Here is an 18,643-nt window from a genome sequence, read left to right as displayed (position 1 = left end):
AAATTGAAATTAATACACACAAAGTTCACAGATGCCATGGGAGTCTTAGGATGGAAATAGACAACTTGATGGAAAAGAGAGAAATCTCACTATATTATTCTCAGACTGCAAACACCTTTGTGTTTCCCAAATATAAAATACAAATTCCAGCGTGATCGACAATTACCAGAGTCTTATCCTATATCCAAATCCAGATATATCCTATGTCCAAATCTAAAGGGAAACAAAAACAACAACAAAAAAACCATCTAAATAGGGTTTAGGATTCTAAAGTAAGAATTTTTACTGGCCAGTAGAATACAAAAGAAAAACATGAATCAGTGAGAGAAAATAAGAACCATAAATAATATCTTCATATTGCATTTAGGCAGAATATATACTTTCATTATGAGTATGTAAACTTATTAGCCAGAGTCTAATACATAAATATATACACTAGTAAACCTCAAAAGAGAAGGTAGAGCATGCTTTTATTCTTCAAAAAATTGCTTATTGTTTATCAACCAATAGCATCCTCAGTAACTAGTAAGTTATTAAAAATGTAGAATCAAGTATTAATTACCATTTGATCCAAAAATCCCACTCGTTGGCATCTATCCAGAGAAAACCATGACTCAAAAAGACACATGTTCTCCAATGTTCATTGAAGCACTATATACAATAGCCAAGACATGGAAACAACCTAAATGTCCATCACAGAGGAAAGAAGTTGTAATACTCATACACAATGCAATATCACTCAGCCATTAAAAGGAAAGAAATAATGGCACTTGCAGCAACATGGATGAACCTAGAAATAATCATGCTAAGTGAAGTCAGTCAGACAATGAGACACCAACATCAAATGCTATCACTGACCCGTGCAATCTAAAAAAAGGACACAATGAACTTCTTTGCAGAACAGATACTGACTCACAGACTTTGAAAAACTTATGGTTTCCAAATGAGACTGGTTGGTGGTTGGGGGGGATGCACTGAGGGTGTGGGATGCAAATGCTATAAAATCTGGTTGTGATGACTGTTGTACACCTATAAATATAGTAAAATTCATTGAGTAATTAAAAAAAATGTAGAGTCACTGATCCCATCACAAAATTGCTGAATGATTATTTCATTTTAATAAGTTCCCATATGATTTTATACATATTAACATTTGAGAAGCAGTGCTTGCAAACATGAAAATCCTAGTCTACTTAGTTCTTTTATTGAATATAGTTCATAAAGAAAAACAAAATGTCCTCTCCCTCCCCCCACCCCATGAAAGCAACTGATAGCACTAGCAAGAAAGAGCAATACATCTATCATTTAAAGAGAAAAAGTACAAATAAATTAAAATTTAACAGGAAGATTATACTACCAACATTCATCATACTGCTGTGTTATTTTACTTAAATATTAGATGTAACACTGGTTGTTGATGGTTTTAACCAAGAGGATTATTTGGGGATAGATAGTATACTTACAGTCAATCCATATGAACAGTGTAAATAAATGCCAATTTTGTTCATTTTTCACTTACCGAAAACAATATACATAGCAAGGGTCATCTTTTACTAGTATTATCAGCTAGTATCATGTTTAAATTATTTAAATCTTGGTTATTTAAATATTTTTGACCTGAATGTTCAAGAAGTTTAAGTATATATATGTATATATATATTCCTATGCAAATAAGTTACCCAGTTGACAAACCAAGGGTGATTTCTTAATGTAGGTTTGGGAGCAATTTTCAATATACAAAGTAAGTTAAATTTATGACTTTTCTAATAATTTGTTTATCCAACGACAAAAGCAAATCCACCCAGAAACACACATTTAGTTAAGGACATAAAGAATAAGTTCAGTCATGGTGGTATTCAGATAAAATCAAAATAAAATGGTCTCAGGGGACTCCAGAAATGATGCCAGAATGAAGATCATGTCCTTTTTAAGCTGATTTAAGCAGGATGAGTCCAAAACACTAAATGTGGTAGGGATAGATATATAGTAATGTAAACGATTTTAAAGAAATACACTGAAATTTGTAGTCCAAATATTCATTTCAAAAGAGCTTGGATGTTTATACAGTTAAGATGTTAATTCAAAAATATGTACAGGCCTTCCTTTAGAATTATCTTTACAGCTTATATATTATCATTTAAAAAGAAAATGGTGTTCTAATGTGTCTAATTTTTAGATGGATTTAATTAGTGAAATAGAATCTTTGATACACTAGTTGAGATAGTAATTTATGGTTAAATTTCCTACAAATCAAAGCCACCAGTCAGAATAGCCATCATTAAAATGTCCACAAATAATAAATGCTGTAGAGGGTGTGGAGAAAAAGGAGCCCTCTTATACTGTCAGTGGGAATGTAAACTGGTGCAACCACTATGGAGAACAATATGACAGTTCCTTAAAAAACTAAAAGTAGAGTTACCAAGTGATTCTGCAATCCTACTCCTGCGCATATATCAGGAGAAAACTCTAATTCGAAAAGATACATGCACCTCAATGTTCATAGCAGCATTAAATTACAATAGCCAAGACCTACAAGCAAATTAATGTCCATCAACAGATGAATGGAGAAAGATGTGGTATATACATACAATGGAATATTACTTGGTCATAAAAAATGAAATAATGCCATGTGTAGGAACATGGGCGGACCTAGAGATTATTATATTAAGTGAAATAAGTCAGGTAGAGAAAGACAATACAATATGATATCACTTATATGTGGAAGCTAAAAAAATGATACAGATAAACTTATTTACAAAACAAAAAATGGACTCAAAGACATAGAAAACAAACTTTGGTTACCAAAGGGATAGCAGGGGGAAGGGGGAGAGATAAATTAGGAGTTTGGGATTAACATACACACATTACTACATATAAAATAGGTAGCCAACAAGGACCTACTATATAGCATGGGGAACTACGATGAATAACTTGTAAAAACCTATAATGGAACAGAATACACATATATATGTATATATGTGCATTTATGTTAGTATATATATGTATATACACACATATGCACATACATATATAACTGAACCACCTTGCTATACACTTGATAATAATACCCTATTGTAAATTAACCATACTTCAATTTTAAAATGTTTAAAAATATAAACAAAAAATAAGAAATAAATTTTTAAAATAGATTCCTATGTGGCATATTTGTAGCTGAACACATAATATGTTGGGCAACAACTTGAATAAAATAAATTATTTAAAGTAATAATGATAACGCTTCGTAGGTCTTATAATAATTTCTATATTACTTTATTGAAGGAAGGATTATATTTTAAGAAATTCGGATAAATTGACCCCCAAATATATGGGTGATTGGCATAAGTTATATTTTTTCTTCTATTTTTTTCCTTCCACTTAGAATCTAGCCAGTACTCATAAGGAAAACATAAGTACATAGGAATATAAAGTCAAGTCAAAATATGTGGAAGTCCAATATTTAAAATTTCTACAAATTTTCATTAATGTAAATAATGAAGAAGCATACCAGGTTATTAAAGAAAAGGGAAGAGAATGTGAAACTTGCTAGTAAATTAACTTTTTTGTTTTTCTATCATTGTGTTTGCTTGCTTTTATTTGGCAGAGAGTAGAATCCTCTAATACAAGAGTCGATAAGATGTGGATTTCAGTGGTCAGAATTACGATGTTTCTTTCCTGCTGCTAGGCTCACAGATTGGAGATCAGAACAAGAATGAGGATGTATTTGATACTATGCACACTTCTTCACATCCCCCACTCCAATAAATACAAAATATATGCGATATTACAATCATTACTACAAAGCACAAAGTAAGAGTGTGATGAGATATTTGTTCCAGAAAAATATAATTACCTCTCATTGTACGGAGCCTGGGTCATGTGTTTTAGACACAGAGAGAAATATTTCCAGTCCTCTCTTTTTACTTTGAAGAAGAAACAAAACAAGAACTGCAATACATGCTGTAAACAAAGGAATGTCTAATTCTGCCTTCTGAAGGCAATATCCCACAAGGGGTCATATTTGAATTAAAAAAAGGAAGTGTCTTAATTTTACATGTATGTTTTTTCAGACCAAACAACATTAAAAAATGTATGGATGTTTATATATCCAAAACTTTCTATGATTATAAAGGAAGGAAATATTTATTATCATTCTCAGCTAAAAATTCCTAAACAGGAGTTCCCATCGTGGCACAGCAGAAACGAATCTGACTAGGAGCCATGAGATTGCAGGTTCGATCCCTGGCCTTGCTGAGTGGGTTAAGGATCCGATGTTGCCGTGAGCTGTGGTGTAGGTTGCAGATGTGGCTCAGATCTGGCATTGCTGTGGCTGTGGTGTAGGCTGGCAGCTACAGCTCCAATTAGACCCCTAGTCTGGGAACCTCCATACGCCGCAGGTGCGGCCCTAGAAAAGAAAAAAAAAAAATGTTAAACAGAGAGCTTCTCCCAAGTTTCCCATGCTCCTTAATGGACAAAGTAAAGCTAGTTTCTTTTGGCTGCAGCTTTTCTAAACACATTGTAGAGGGAGCTAATCACTCTGACTTACACTTCTTCCAGCTTTTAAATTCATTCCAACTACATGTTTTTTAACTGTCAATTTATAAAAGAAATCTAGTGATAGTGATTCATGTGTGTAAAACAGATGTATGTCTGATGAATGTGACACAATGAATGCTGTATCCTTATTTGTAAAAATGAGACAAGGCGTGAGAAATAATTTATATCAAATAATTTCTCTTAGATAATTGATTTTACTCAAGTCGACGTCAGAATCCAAAAAAGTTACACAGCAGGGTGTTTCTTAAGTTGGCTTACATAGCTACAATCTTTCTTTTGCTTCATTTGTAGTTTGTGTAATTGTCACTTCTGCAGTCCACTTTTTAAAGCCGAAATGTTCATTGCAAGGACAGAAGACAAAAATACTGACATGTATTTGAAATTAATAACCATTTCATGTCAGATAGAATTTAGAGATTTTATTATTCACTAGACTCTCTTATTTAACAAGAGTTACCTCAATGTTATAAAATTATGAGGCAAACATGGCATGTTTCAGGAAAATATTCAAATAACTAACATGAAGTGTAAAAAGAACATGTGATTGCACGCACATAAACACATACTCCTACAGCAAAACACTCTCATCCACCCCAACTTAATTATTTTTTAATGAATGTAAAAAATGTATTTGTAAATTATAAAATATTCTCTGAAAGGACTTAAATTTTTTTTCACGTTTCCAGTCCCATTCATACCCTCAAGGTTGTTTATCCAGTTTTTTTTCTTCTCCACCTCCCAATCTATTCCTCGAAGATTTTACTTTATTTTTAATTAAAGTATAGTTGGTTTACAGTGTTGTGCCAATTTATGCTATACAGCATGGTTATCCAGTCATATACTCTTTTCCTCATACTATCTTCCCTCTTGTTCTATCCCAAGAGATTGGACATAGTTCCCTGCGCTGTACGGTAGGAACTCATCGCTTATCCACTCCAAATGTAAAAGTTTGAATCTATTAACCCTGAACTCCATGTCTATCTCTTTCCCTGCCCCTTCCTCCTTGGCAAACACAAGTCTGTTTTCTATGTCTGTGAGTCTGTTTCCATTCGTAGATAGGTTCATTTATGCCATATTTTAGATTCCACATATAAGTGAGATTATATGGCACCCCACCGATAAGGCACTAAATTGACATATGGAACTTACCTTCTTTCTATATTCCTTACACATATTATTTCTGATTTTCTCATAAGTATATATGAGTAGAATACATAACAAATTATCTAAAAATGTGGCAGCTTAAAACAACACACATTTATTATCTCCCAGTTCACTTGAGCTGGGTCCTCCCTCTCAGAGTCTCTTGGCATGATGCAATCAAGGTATTGGTTGGGATTACAGTACCTTAAGGTTCAGCTGAAGAAGGATCCACTCTCGAGCTCACTCACCTGTTGGTAGGAGCCAGATCCTCACAAGCTGGTGGACTGAGGAGGTCAGTTCCTCCCTCGTTGGTCAGAGGTCTCCATCAGTTCTTTGCCACTTGAGTATCTCCATAGTGTAGCTAACACATGGCAGGTGGTTTCCATCTAAGCAGGCAGGTGGGAAGGCAAGAGAAAGTGAACAAGATGTAAGTCACAGTCCTTTTTTTTTTTTTTTCTTTTTAAGGGGTGCACCCACAGCACATGGAGGCTCCCAGGCTACTGGTCCAATCAGAGCTGCAGCCACCGGCCTACGCCACAGCCATAGCAATACCAGATCTGAGCTGCGTCTGTGACCGACACCACAGCTCACAGCAACACCAGATCCTTAAGCCACGGAGCAAAGCCAGGGATCAAACCCACAACCTCATGGTTCCTAGTCGGGTTCATTTCCGCTGTGCCACGACAGGAACTCCAATCACAGTCCTTTTGTAACCTAATCTCAGAAGTGACATGCAGATTTCTTTTGCCCCACTCTATTCATCAGTAGGGGGTTCCTAGACTCAACCCACACTAGGGTGGAGGGGATTATAGGAAGGCGTAAACACTAGGAAGGGAGGTCCGACGTCATCTTAGTGGTTGCTTCCAACTCAGCGCCAGAATGTAGTCAGCACTTAATAAATAGTTCCCAAATAACACAATGAAATTTTCTTGTTACAAAAATATCTCATAAGCAAAGGAGATCAAATCATACCAAAATGAAATATGTTTTTATACTGAGGAATAATTCCCTACTTCTTAAACTGGATTCATTCTAAGCTGCATAGTCTTTGCTTTAATTGTCTAATTTTGTAAAAAATTCAGGATAATGTATCTAATTATCACTATTCATAACCTGGCTTAGCCTGCTGACCTGTCACGAAGAAAATATATAAGCTATATACAGAGAAATCCACCATAAATATCCCAGTTTGACATTACCACCACATATTTTGTAAGAAAATACCGATGGCAGCCACTTTTATGGAGTGCTTCCGAAGCTAGCGACTCGCTGAGAGCAACAAACCTTGAGATGAATGGACATGTATATTCTCAGCATCAAAAGATGTACATATGCATACATACATACATATATATATCAAAGTATATTTACACTAACTTTCAAATATAGATATTCCTATAAGCATACATGCATATCTGAAAGATTATATTTATAGGAAGTAAGATATTTATCATTTTTTACTTAGATGGAATTTCCTTCAGCAATTTTTAAAACAGAGCTACCAATCCCACTGTGTGTTTTATCCTGACAGTAAGACCTAAAAATTAAGCATACATATGAAATAGATTGTCCTTGAAGGAGAGAAACTATTAGAATCAATTTCTGCATGTTTAACTAGAACATCTTGGAAAACTAAGAACCTAGGCATTCAAATTGCTTTTTGAACCCATCTGAAATTTAATGTGTCTATATTTGCTATAAAGCCCATGGCAATAATAGGGTTAACTTTGAGGGAAAGTGTAAATATCAACTGAGGAAGGATATTCATTTTAAATATTCTTCTCTGTCAGTAACCGATACAATCCATCACATTTTTACATGTTTTCACTGAAATGGAAGAATGGTCAAATTCAAAAGATAATGTTATCTGTCATTCATACCTCTAAAAACCTTGATGTTTCTGTTCCTAATTCCAATATGCATAATTTAATGCTATTTCCTCATAAATTACATGTAAAATATTAGCATGTACCTCCAGATCTTCGGGCTCTTGATCCATGTCCATAAAATATTATTGATAATATTGTATGAAAATTGAGACTAAAAGGTCAATTAATAGTAGTTAATGCTAATACCATTAAGAGATTGGACTTAAGATTAAAAAAATTATCGTTTATAGTTTGTTATATTTAGAGTGTGCTTTTGTGTACACACAGTGACTATTCAATGTTGCTCTATAATGGGATGGATAGCGACCCCCCCAGAAGGAATTGTCTAAGTCCTAACCCCCTGTGATATGTGCAGATATAATTATATTAAGGATCTTGTGGTTACAGTTAGGGTGGGCTTAAATCCAACAACTGGTATCCTCAGAAAGGAGAGGAATATTTGAGACACCCAGAGACACATAGGGAAGGATGTGTGAAAACAGAAGCAGAGACTGGAGTTATAATATCTATATGCCAAGAAGTCCCTGAAGCCACCAGAAGCCAGAGGGGAGGCATGGATTGGATTACTCCTCAAATACTTTAGAAAGTACCAACCCTGCCGAGATTTTTATTTTAGTTACCTAAACTTTAGACCTGCGAGAGAATAAATTTCTACTGTTTTAGTCAACTAAGTTTGAAATAATTGGTTATGACCTTCCTAGGAAAGCAACACAGCCTCACTTAACATGTACTCTAAAACACACAGATATATATTTACTCAAGATGAAAAATAATGAACTAAATTGATATGAGTATCATTGCCTTAGAGATAAGAGTAAAAATATTCTTTCAATATATGCTGTATTTCCTTTTCTCTTGATACACTACAGAGCATTACAGTGTTTGGTCAAAGCAGTTATCACGAACTATGAGTTGATTTTTTAAAGACATCTCCTCAGGCAAGGGAAACAAAAGCAAAAATCAATAGACTGGACTACATGAAACGAAAACGCTTTTACACAGCAAAGAAAACTATCAACAAAATTAAAAGGCCACCTACTGAATGGGAGAAGATATTCATAAAAACATATTTGATGAGGGGTTAATATACAAAATATACAAAAAAACTCAACTCATACAACTCAACATTAAAAATAAAACCTAACTTAAAAATGGGCAGAGGAAATTTTTCCAAGGAAAATATACAGATGGCCAGCAGGCACATGAAGAGATGTTCAGCATCACTAATCATCAGAGAAATGCAAATCAAAAAACCGCAATGAGATATCGCTGTATACCTGTCGGAATGGCTGTTATCAAAAAGACACCAAGTAACAAGTGTTGGTAAGGCTGTGGAGAAAAGGGAACACTTGTGCATTTTTGGAGAGAATGTAAACTGGTGCTGCCACTATGGGAAATGGTATGGACAATCCTCAAAAAGTAAAAAACAGAACCACCATACGATCCAGCAATTCCACTCCTCAGTGTTTATCTGAAGAAAATAAAAACACTAATTAGAAAAGATAGAGGCACCCCCATGTGCACGGCAGCATGACTTACAAAAGTCGAGACATGGAAGCAACCCAAGTGTCCACCAATATATGCATGTTTAAAGAAGATAATATATATAAATGACATACGTATATATATGTATGAAAACTACTCAAAAGAAATCTTGCTATATTTTGCTATTTGTGAAGTGAACACACATAGAAGGTATTATGCTAAGTGAAATAAGTCTGACAGAGAAAAATATTGTATGACTTGAATCTAAAATACAAATGAACAAACATAATAAAACATACACAGAGTAACAGATAGAGTGAACAAAGAAATATTTGCCAGAGGGATGAGGGGTAGGAGCAGGAAAGAAATAGGTGAGGGAGGTAAAGCGGTATGATCTCCCAGCTGCAAAATTAATGGGTCATAGACAGAGTGTTGGGAATATAGTCAATGACTTCATTACAGTCAATAATCGATGACATATATTTATACGGCAACCTACTGTAACCAGACTTATGATAATCATTTAGAAACTCATAGAACTATTGAATCAGTATGCTGTGCACCAGGAACGAAGGTAGTGCTGCAGGTCAATTTTACTTCGAAAACAAGCTCGTGGAAAAAGAGATCCGATTTGTGATCATCAGAGGCACTGATGGAATGCGGGGAGGAATAATGGGATGAAGGCAATCAAAATGTACACTTGCAGTTTAAAGTACTAGTGATGTACAGTGAAATTTGATAAACATAATTAGTACTGCTCCATATCATTTATGGAAGTTGTTAAGAGTAAATCCTAAGAGGTCTCATCACAAGAAAATTTTTTCTGTTTCTTTAATTTTGTACTTAGATGATGGAAGTTCACTAAGCTTACTGTGATAGTCACTTCATGATGAATGTAAATTATATCATTATGCTGAATATCATAAACTTACACAGTTCTGTATGTCAATTATATTTCAATAAAACTGAAAGGGAAAAGAACAGGATTTGGAGCACTCAAAGTTAAAATAAATTTCCTTAAAATCAAGAAGAAAAAAAAAAGACTCTGAAAGTGAATAAATACTGACCATCTTAACCAAAAATTTACATAAACTTTCTTTTTCAATAGTCAAAGAATGACAAATATCTAAGTCTAAAAGAGTTGTATTAAGTAAAATTTTAACAAATTGAGGAATAATGTGTGGTAGAAATTTAATTATCAAACATGCCCTTTGAGAAGAAACATAAAGTAACAGTGTATCTTGATTTGATGACATTCTTTATGACTGACATGTAGGCTGTTAGTTGAAGGAGGCCAGGGGAGTTTTTTGCCTAACACCTTTCTAAGGATTCTCTCTCTTGTGCAAAGAGACTTGGAAATGCCAGAGTTGCCATGTATGCCTTTTCCCAGTGCAGAAGTTTAATCTGAATCAGATGGTAATGTTATCCTTAGGATATTCTATTCTGTAAAGAAGTAAAATATATTCTTGTGTTTGTAACTGGGTCACCATGCTGTACAGTAGGAACAAAATGCTATTGGGGAAATAACAATTAAAAAAATAATTACTTAATTAAAAAATAAATGTTTTCTTCTAATTTCATGGTTATGTTTTTGGTGTTTTGTTGTTTTGCTTTTTCATTTGAACTTTTAAAAAAACAACAAGATAAAAACTATGTCTCTGTCATAGATTATTCTGAATTAATGCTTTTGAGAGTAGTTGCAATAAATAAAACTTAGGATGACCCCCTATGCTTATTGTATAATCCCCTAACTTTGAATGTGCACTGGGTCTGAGATTTCCTTGTTACTAGTGAAACATGGCCAAAGTGCTGAGATGTCACTCCCATGATTACATTTCATGCATACGTACATCTATTTTTATAAATATGCACATAAGTATATTTATACTTATATCTGTGTATATCTATTTAACTCTATAAAAACAAAACAAACACATATACACATATATATGCAAGCATGCATTTGTATGTAAGCCTGTTAGGAAAACTTCTTTCTCTTTCTGGTTTTGAAGAAATAAACTGCCATCTTGGGAGAGTGCTTATGGAGAGGGCCTATGTCCAAAAAAATGAAAGCAACTTTTGGAGCTTGACGCAGTCCCAGGTAAAGGCTATCAAGAAAGTGAGGACCTCAGTTCTATAACTGTAAGGAGACAGATGTTGTCAAGAACCTGAGAATCTGGAAGTGAATCTTCATCCAGTTCAGCCTCTGACAAGAATGCTCTCCTAGTCAATACCTGGATTGCAGACTAGGCTTTACCCATGGAAACGGAGATAAAAAGGGTGTTGCTTTAAGGCTCTCAATTTGTGATAATTCATCATGCTGCAATAGAAAATTAATACAGTAGTCAATTGAACAACATTAGTGATCAATCTATTCTTTTCTTCTCGATCACATTAGTGATCAATCTATTCTTCTTCATTGCTGGATTTTAGTATGAATTAAATTATTTTATATACACGAGTATCATTTTCCCATTCTATTTTTTTCCATTTTCATCTGTCAACCTCTCCAGTAGTAGTTTGTTCAGAAATCAGCCCCCTCCTTGCTCTAGAATTTGAAAATATTTGCATGGTGATAAGACCTTTTGTTTGTTTTGTTTTGATTTAGTTTCTAGTATAATTCATTCTTGCTAACTGCTATTTGATCATTCACATAAACTATTCATTAGCATATACATGCATTATACCAATGAGAAAACCTTTTGCTACTGTGTTATGTTACTTTTTAATAAAAATATTTTAAGCTGGCAACTGCCTATAGTCAAAGAAGTGGGTGCCATTATAAAAAAAAACCTGCCATTATGTTAAATATTTTGGCTGCATCAGATATGAGCTATACCTGTTCAAGAGCTCTTCCAAGTGACTGATGGGCTCTCTGTCCAATAATCCTACTTTAAAAGCTCATTATTATAAAAATTATAATGACATGAATTTTTATCTCACTCTTGTTTTTATTGCATCAATTCTAATATCCTGATTAGCAGAGAGTCAAGCAGATGTTTCTGTTTTCCTCTGCTGATTTGTCAGGTTTAACATACTCTCTATTGAGAGGTTTTGTTGTTGTTTTTTTCCCACTACGTTCAACTTTTCTTCACATTCTTGCATTTGCCCCAATCCTCAGGGCTTTGCAACCTCTTGAGGGGTGTTCCTGTCCATGCCTCCTTCCCTCCTGGGATCTGTCAGCCAAATCCAGTCGTCAGTGAGATACTTTCCTCAGTACCAACTGACGAAGGATGGGGCGTGCTATAATGTGTGGTTTTGATATTTTAAATGCCATCCATAGTATTTACCTGGATCTATAAAAAGTATAAGCCATTTTTAATGGCCATAAATTTCTCTTTTTACATTTGATTCTTGAATCTGTTAAAAACAGATTAAGTTCAAGCTTTAAGAAAATGAGGGGAATAGAGAATAGTCAAGAGTATAATTCCTGAAATCAGACAGCTATGACTTGCTGGCTTCAAATACTTTCTTTGCTATTTACTGGCAATAGGGCTTTGAACATGCAAGTCAATCTCTTGGAATTCAGTTCTCATATCTCAAAAATTAGTATCACTAGAGTGCTTCTTCATATGGCAGATGAAATACATGAATGAAAACACTTGGTATATAACTTGTGCTCAGTAAATAAATGTGTGCAAACCTATTTATTGTTATCAATACAACTATTAATATAAGAAGGCATTTTTAATACCAGTGGTTCTTCAATATCAGGGGTGATTTGTCCCTCAGGGGACACTTGGCCAGGGCTGGAAAGATATTTGCTTGTCACGACCAGGTTGGTGGGTAAGGAGATTCTACTGGCATCTAGTGGGTAGAGAAAAGGAATAATGTTAAGTACCTTATAATACTTGTGATAGTCTTCCACAAAGATAAGTCATCCTTCTCGAAATGCCAGTAGTGCTGAAGACAAAATCTCTGTCATAATTCTGTCTCATTATGGTTCGTTCTCCAGCACTGATGATGTTTCATTCAAAAGATCACACTATTAAAAGCATTTTAACTTTTCTTCCATGTGCTTAAAGTCATGCCTCTGTTCCTGTAAATTAATTGACTTAGACTGAAACAAATGACTTAATGTATAAAATATTAGGTATAGAAAAAAAGCCTGAACAGACACCCTCTTATGATATGATGGCTAACACTTTTCTTATAAAATACACTGTTCACTATTAGCAAAATCATGATGGTTTTGGCCTTTATCAAAATATAAAAAAAATAAAATATCAGTCATTATTAGTAAGTTATTTAGGGATCTATGCAAGCATACTTAATGTAATTAAAACCTTGGAAATTGTATAAGTTGCAAAAGCTTATTATTGTATTTAGAGTGAATTTTTTTCAACAATGACAAGTTACATAGTTACAGGGTTTAGCAGCTGATTTTAATCAGTACAATTAATCATCATTAGTGTACACTTTATAATGATCAATACATTCAATTTTGTGACCGGAGTTGATCACCAAAGAATGTATTAGTCATTGTCCAGAAACTTAAGAAAATAGGCTGGTAGTTCCCATTTTAAGTCACTAATTATTTTCCATTACTAACAATTATTTGAGTTATTTCTGGTATTTTTCAGTTTGAATTAATGTTGAATGACAGAAGCAGTTACATTTAAACATATTTGCAAATTAAGCAAGTGTCCTATACTAAATTTTGCACTGACTTGGAATTTTTAGTGCTTTTCATCTATTTAACTAAAAAGCAAAAATAAATATATAACATATGCACATCAGCACACATTATATATGGATATACCTTAAACACACACACATATATATACACACAAACATGGGCACATATATTTTTTCAATAGGTTTATTAAACGCCACTTTCTCAGTGAAGACTTTCTTGACAAATCTCTTTAAAACAACAGTTGTCCATATACTCTTTCCCTTTTCCTCCTTGTTCTAGTGTACTCCATGATATGAATAATGTCTTCCCTCCAAGACTAAAGTAGTTGATTTCCCTAAATTCACCAGAAAAAAAAAATGTATATATATGTGCGTGTATACATATATATACACATACACACACACATATATATGAAATGAAGAGGCTCAGGAACCATTTCCAGTTAAAAAAAAAAAAAGAAAAAAGGAGAATTCACCTGAAGGAGCAAACAATGAAACAGACCTCTGCAGTTTAATAGACACTGAGTTCAAAACGGAGATAGTTAAAACTACTGAAGGGATTAAGGGTGAATATAAAGGAATTAAGAGCAGAAATAAACAGATTACTTTAGAAAGGAACTAAAAATAAAAGGAGGAGCCAATAAAAATGAGAAAATTCATTTGCAGAGAGGCAAACTGTGTTAAAGGTACTAAAGAGCAGAATGAACAATGCAGAGGAATGAATTAGGGACTTGGAAGATAGAATAAAGGAAATCACCCAATCGGGATAGGAGACAGAAAACTGAATGAAAAAACGCAAAAACAATGTAAGAGATCTGTGGGATAATATAACGCAGGTCAATCTATGCATAAGAGGAATTCCAGAAGGAGAAGAAAAATAAAAGGGGATTGAAAATACATTTGAAGAAATTATGGCTTAAAACTTTGCAACTCTAAAGGAAACAGATATCAAGATACAGGAAGCACAGAGGGTCTCAAACAATTTGAACCCAAACAGGCCCACACCCAGACATATTATAATAAAAATGTCAAAAGTTAAAGAGAGGATTCTAAAGCAGCAAGAGAAACACAAAGCATTAATTATAAGGGGACCTCCATAAGGCTATCAGCTGATTTCTCTACAGAAACACTACAGGTCAGAAGAGATTGGCAATACATATTTAAAGTTCCGAAAGGGAAAAATTTGCAGGCTAGAATATTCTACCCAGCAAGAATGTCATTTAAAATAGAATTTTAATAGTATTTTAAAAAGAAATACTGAAAGCGTTTCTCTAAATAAAAAAGAAATAAGAAGTAATAGGATGGAGGAAATCCCAATTGGAAAGCAATAACTTAAATAAGCCACTATACAGATCTGAAAGGAAAAAAAAAATACTGTTGTCAAGTGATGATAAATACAAGGAACAGCAAAAGGGCAAACATGAAGATGTTAAAAAAAGAACTTCAAAATCATAGAATGTGGGAAAAGAAAGTAGGAAAATCTAGGCTCTTTTTTAGAATGTGCTTGAGCCTGTATGACCATCAGGCCAAAACAAGCAGATATAGGAATGAGTTAACATACTTGAAAAATAGGGCAACCACAAATCAAAACCAAATATTAAATTCACAAAAACTAAAAAGAAAAGGACACGAGCATATAGTAAAATGAAATCATCCAACCAAAAAAAGAAAAAAAAAAAAAAAACAAGGAGAAACAGAATCAACTGGAAAACAATGTTTAAAATGGCAATAAATACATAATTATCAATAATTACCTTAAGTGTCAATGAAATAAATGCTCCAATCAAAAGAAACAGAGTGGCAGATTGCATATAAAAGCAAGAGCCTAAGACATTACTGTCTACAAGAGACTCACCCTAGGGTAAAGGACCTATAGAATGAAAATAAGGGGATGGGAAAAGATATCTCATGCTAGCAGAAAAGACAGGAAAGCAGGAGTTGTAATCTCCTATCAGACAATATAGACTTTAAAATGAAGGCCATAAAGAAAGACAAAGGACACAATTTAATGATAAAAAGATCAATTCAGAAGAAGATTTTACAATTGTCAATACATATGCACCTAATATAAGAGCACCCAGACACATACAACAAATATTAACAGACATAGAGGAGAAATTGATGGGAATACAATAGTAGGAGACTTTAACACCCCACTCACATCAATGGACAGATCCTCTAGACAGAAAATAAATAAGGCAACAGAGATCCTAAATGACACAATAGAAAAGTTGGACTTGACATTTTCAGGACATTACATCCAAAAAAAATCAGAATATACATTCTTTTCAAGTGCACATGGAACATTCTCAAGAATTGCTCAACAGATTTAAGAGTAAAGAAATTATTTCAAGCATCTTCTCTGACCACAATGGCATGAAACTACAAATCAACCACAGGAAAAGAAAGGAGAAAAAGTTGAGTACACAGAGACTAAAAAACATGTTACTTAAAAACAATGAGTCAATAAGGAAGTCAAGAACGAAATTAGGAGTTCCCCTCTTGGCTCAGAGGAAACAAAGCTGATTAATATCCCTGAGGACACAGGTTTGATTCCCAGCCTTACTCAGTGGGTTAAGGATCTGGCATGACCATGAGCTGTGGTGTATATCGCAGATGCAGCTTTGATCTAGGGTTGCTGTGGCTGTGGTGTAGGCCAATGGCTACAACTCTAACCCAGCCCCTAGCCTGGGAACTTCCATAAGCTGTGGTTGAGGCCCTAAAAAGACAAAAAAAAAAAAAAAAATTATAAAATACCTTGAGACAAATGATAATGAAGACACTACCATTCAAAATTTATGTGATGCCCCAAAAGCAGTGCCTCCAGGGAAATAAACAGTGACATAAGCCTTCCTCAAAAAAGAAGAAAAATCTCAAATCGACAACTTAACCCACCAACTATATGAATTAGAAAAAGAAGAATAAACAAAACCTAATGTCAGCAGATAGAAGGAAATCAAAAAGATCAGAGAGGAAATCAATAAAAGAGACATTCAAAAAAAAAAATAAGGAAAAAAAAAAAAAAAAAACCAAGAGCTGGTTCTTTTTTTTTTTTTTTTTTTTTTTTTTTTGCCTTTTCTAGGGCCGATCCCACGGCATATGGAGGTTCCCAGGCTAGGGGTCTAATCAGAGCTATAGCCACCAGAGCACAGCAATGTGGGATCCAAGCCATGTCTGTGACCTATACCACAGCTCAGGGCAACATCGGATCCTTAGCCCACTGAGCAAGGCCAGGGATCGAACCTGCAACCTCGTGGTTCCTAGTCAAGATTCGTTAACCACTGAGCTATGTCAGGAACTCTGAAAAGAGCTGGTTCTTTGCAATAAAACTGACAAACTTCTGGCCAGACTCACCAAAAAGAGGAGAGAAAAAACCCAAATAAACAAAATAAAAAATGAAAAAAGAGAAATTTCAACAGATACTGCAGAAAAGCAAAAAAACCATGAGAGAATACTATGAACAATTATATGCTGTCAAATTTGACAACCTAGAAGAAATGGACAACTTTCTAGACACTTACAGCCTTCCAAAATTGAATCAAGAGGAAACAGATCAAGCAAACAGACCGATCACTAGAGATGAATTTTCCAGAGGAAATAGATCAAGTGAACAGACTGATCACTAGAGATGAATTTGAATATGACATAAAAACACTTCTTACAAACACATCCAGGACCAGATGGCCTAACAGGCAAATTCTTCCAAATATACAGATAAGAACTTATACCCATCCTCCTCGAACTTTTCCAGAAGGTTGAAGAAGAAGGAACAGTCCCAAAGATATTCCATGAAGCCACCATCACCCTAATGCCCAAACCAGAGAACGATACTACCAAAAAATAAAATTATAGGCCAATATCTTTGATGAATTTAGGCAAAAAAATTCTCAACGAAATTATAGCCAACCAAATCCAACAACATATAAAAAAGATCATATAACGAGACCAAGTGGGATTCATCCCAGGTTCACAAGGATGGATCAACATATGCAAATCAATAAACATCCTATACCACATTAACAGAAGTCAAAAACCACATGATAATCTCAACAGATGCAGAAAAAGTCCAACATCCATTCATGATAAAAACTTTTACAAAGTGGGATAGAGGGAACATACCTTAATATAATAAGTGGCATTTAGGAAAAAACCCATAGCAAATGTAATACTCAATGGAGAAAAGCTGAAAGCCTTCCTGCTAAAATCTGGAACAAGACAAGTTTGCCCACTCACCACTTTTATTCAACACAATATTGGAAGTCCTAGCCACAGTGATCAGACAAACAAAAGAAATAAAAGGTATCCAAATTTTTGGAAGAGAAGAGTTAAAATTGTCACTGTATGCAGATGAAATGATACTATATAAAGAAAAACCTAAGGACTCCATGGAAAAACTACTCTAATTTTTCAGTGAATTCAGCAAAGTAGCAGAATACAAGATTACCATTCAGAAATTGCCTGCAATTCTGTACACTAAAAATGAAATATCAGAAAAGGAATACAAAAAACAATACCTTTTAAAATCACACCACCGAAAATTAAATACCTAGGAATAAACCCAACCAAGGAGGTGAAACACTTATAGGCTGATAACTATAAAACATTAATTGAGGAAAAAAAGAGGATTCAAATAAATGGAAAGATATTCCACGCTTACAATATTAATTGGAAAAAAATTAGTATCGTTAAAATGGCCATACTACCCAAAGCAATCTACAGATTAAATGCAATCCCTATCAAATTACCCATGACATTTTTAACAAAACTACAAAAAAAAAAAAAAAAAAGTATATGGAACTTTAAAAGACTCCGAATTGCCAAAGCAATCCTGAGGAACAAAAACCAAGCAAGAGGCACAGCCCTCCCAGACTTCAGGCAATATTACAAAGCTACCGCAAACAAGAGAGTGTGGTACTGGTACCAAAACAGACATG

The 18,643-nt window shown here is 34.2% G+C and overlaps 1 long non-coding RNA gene across 1 annotated transcript in view; it reads right to left on the bottom strand.

The window, feature by feature from the left end:
- The window catches only part of LOC110262188, a 493,294-nt gene that overhangs the window by 454,141 nt on the left and 20,510 nt on the right, over nt 1-18,643 (bottom strand). The window contains exon 2 of the long non-coding RNA XR_002346864.1: nt 5,946-6,083. This is a non-coding gene — a long non-coding RNA (uncharacterized LOC110262188). The remainder of the gene's footprint in view (nt 1-5,945; nt 6,084-18,643) is intronic.

This window comes from Sus scrofa, chromosome 8, assembly GCF_000003025.6.
Source record: "Sus scrofa isolate TJ Tabasco breed Duroc chromosome 8, Sscrofa11.1, whole genome shotgun sequence".
Lineage (NCBI taxonomy): Eukaryota > Metazoa > Chordata > Mammalia > Artiodactyla > Suidae > Sus > Sus scrofa.
Note: the sequence above shows the minus strand (reverse complement) of the source record. Positions and strands in the feature narration are given on the sequence as shown.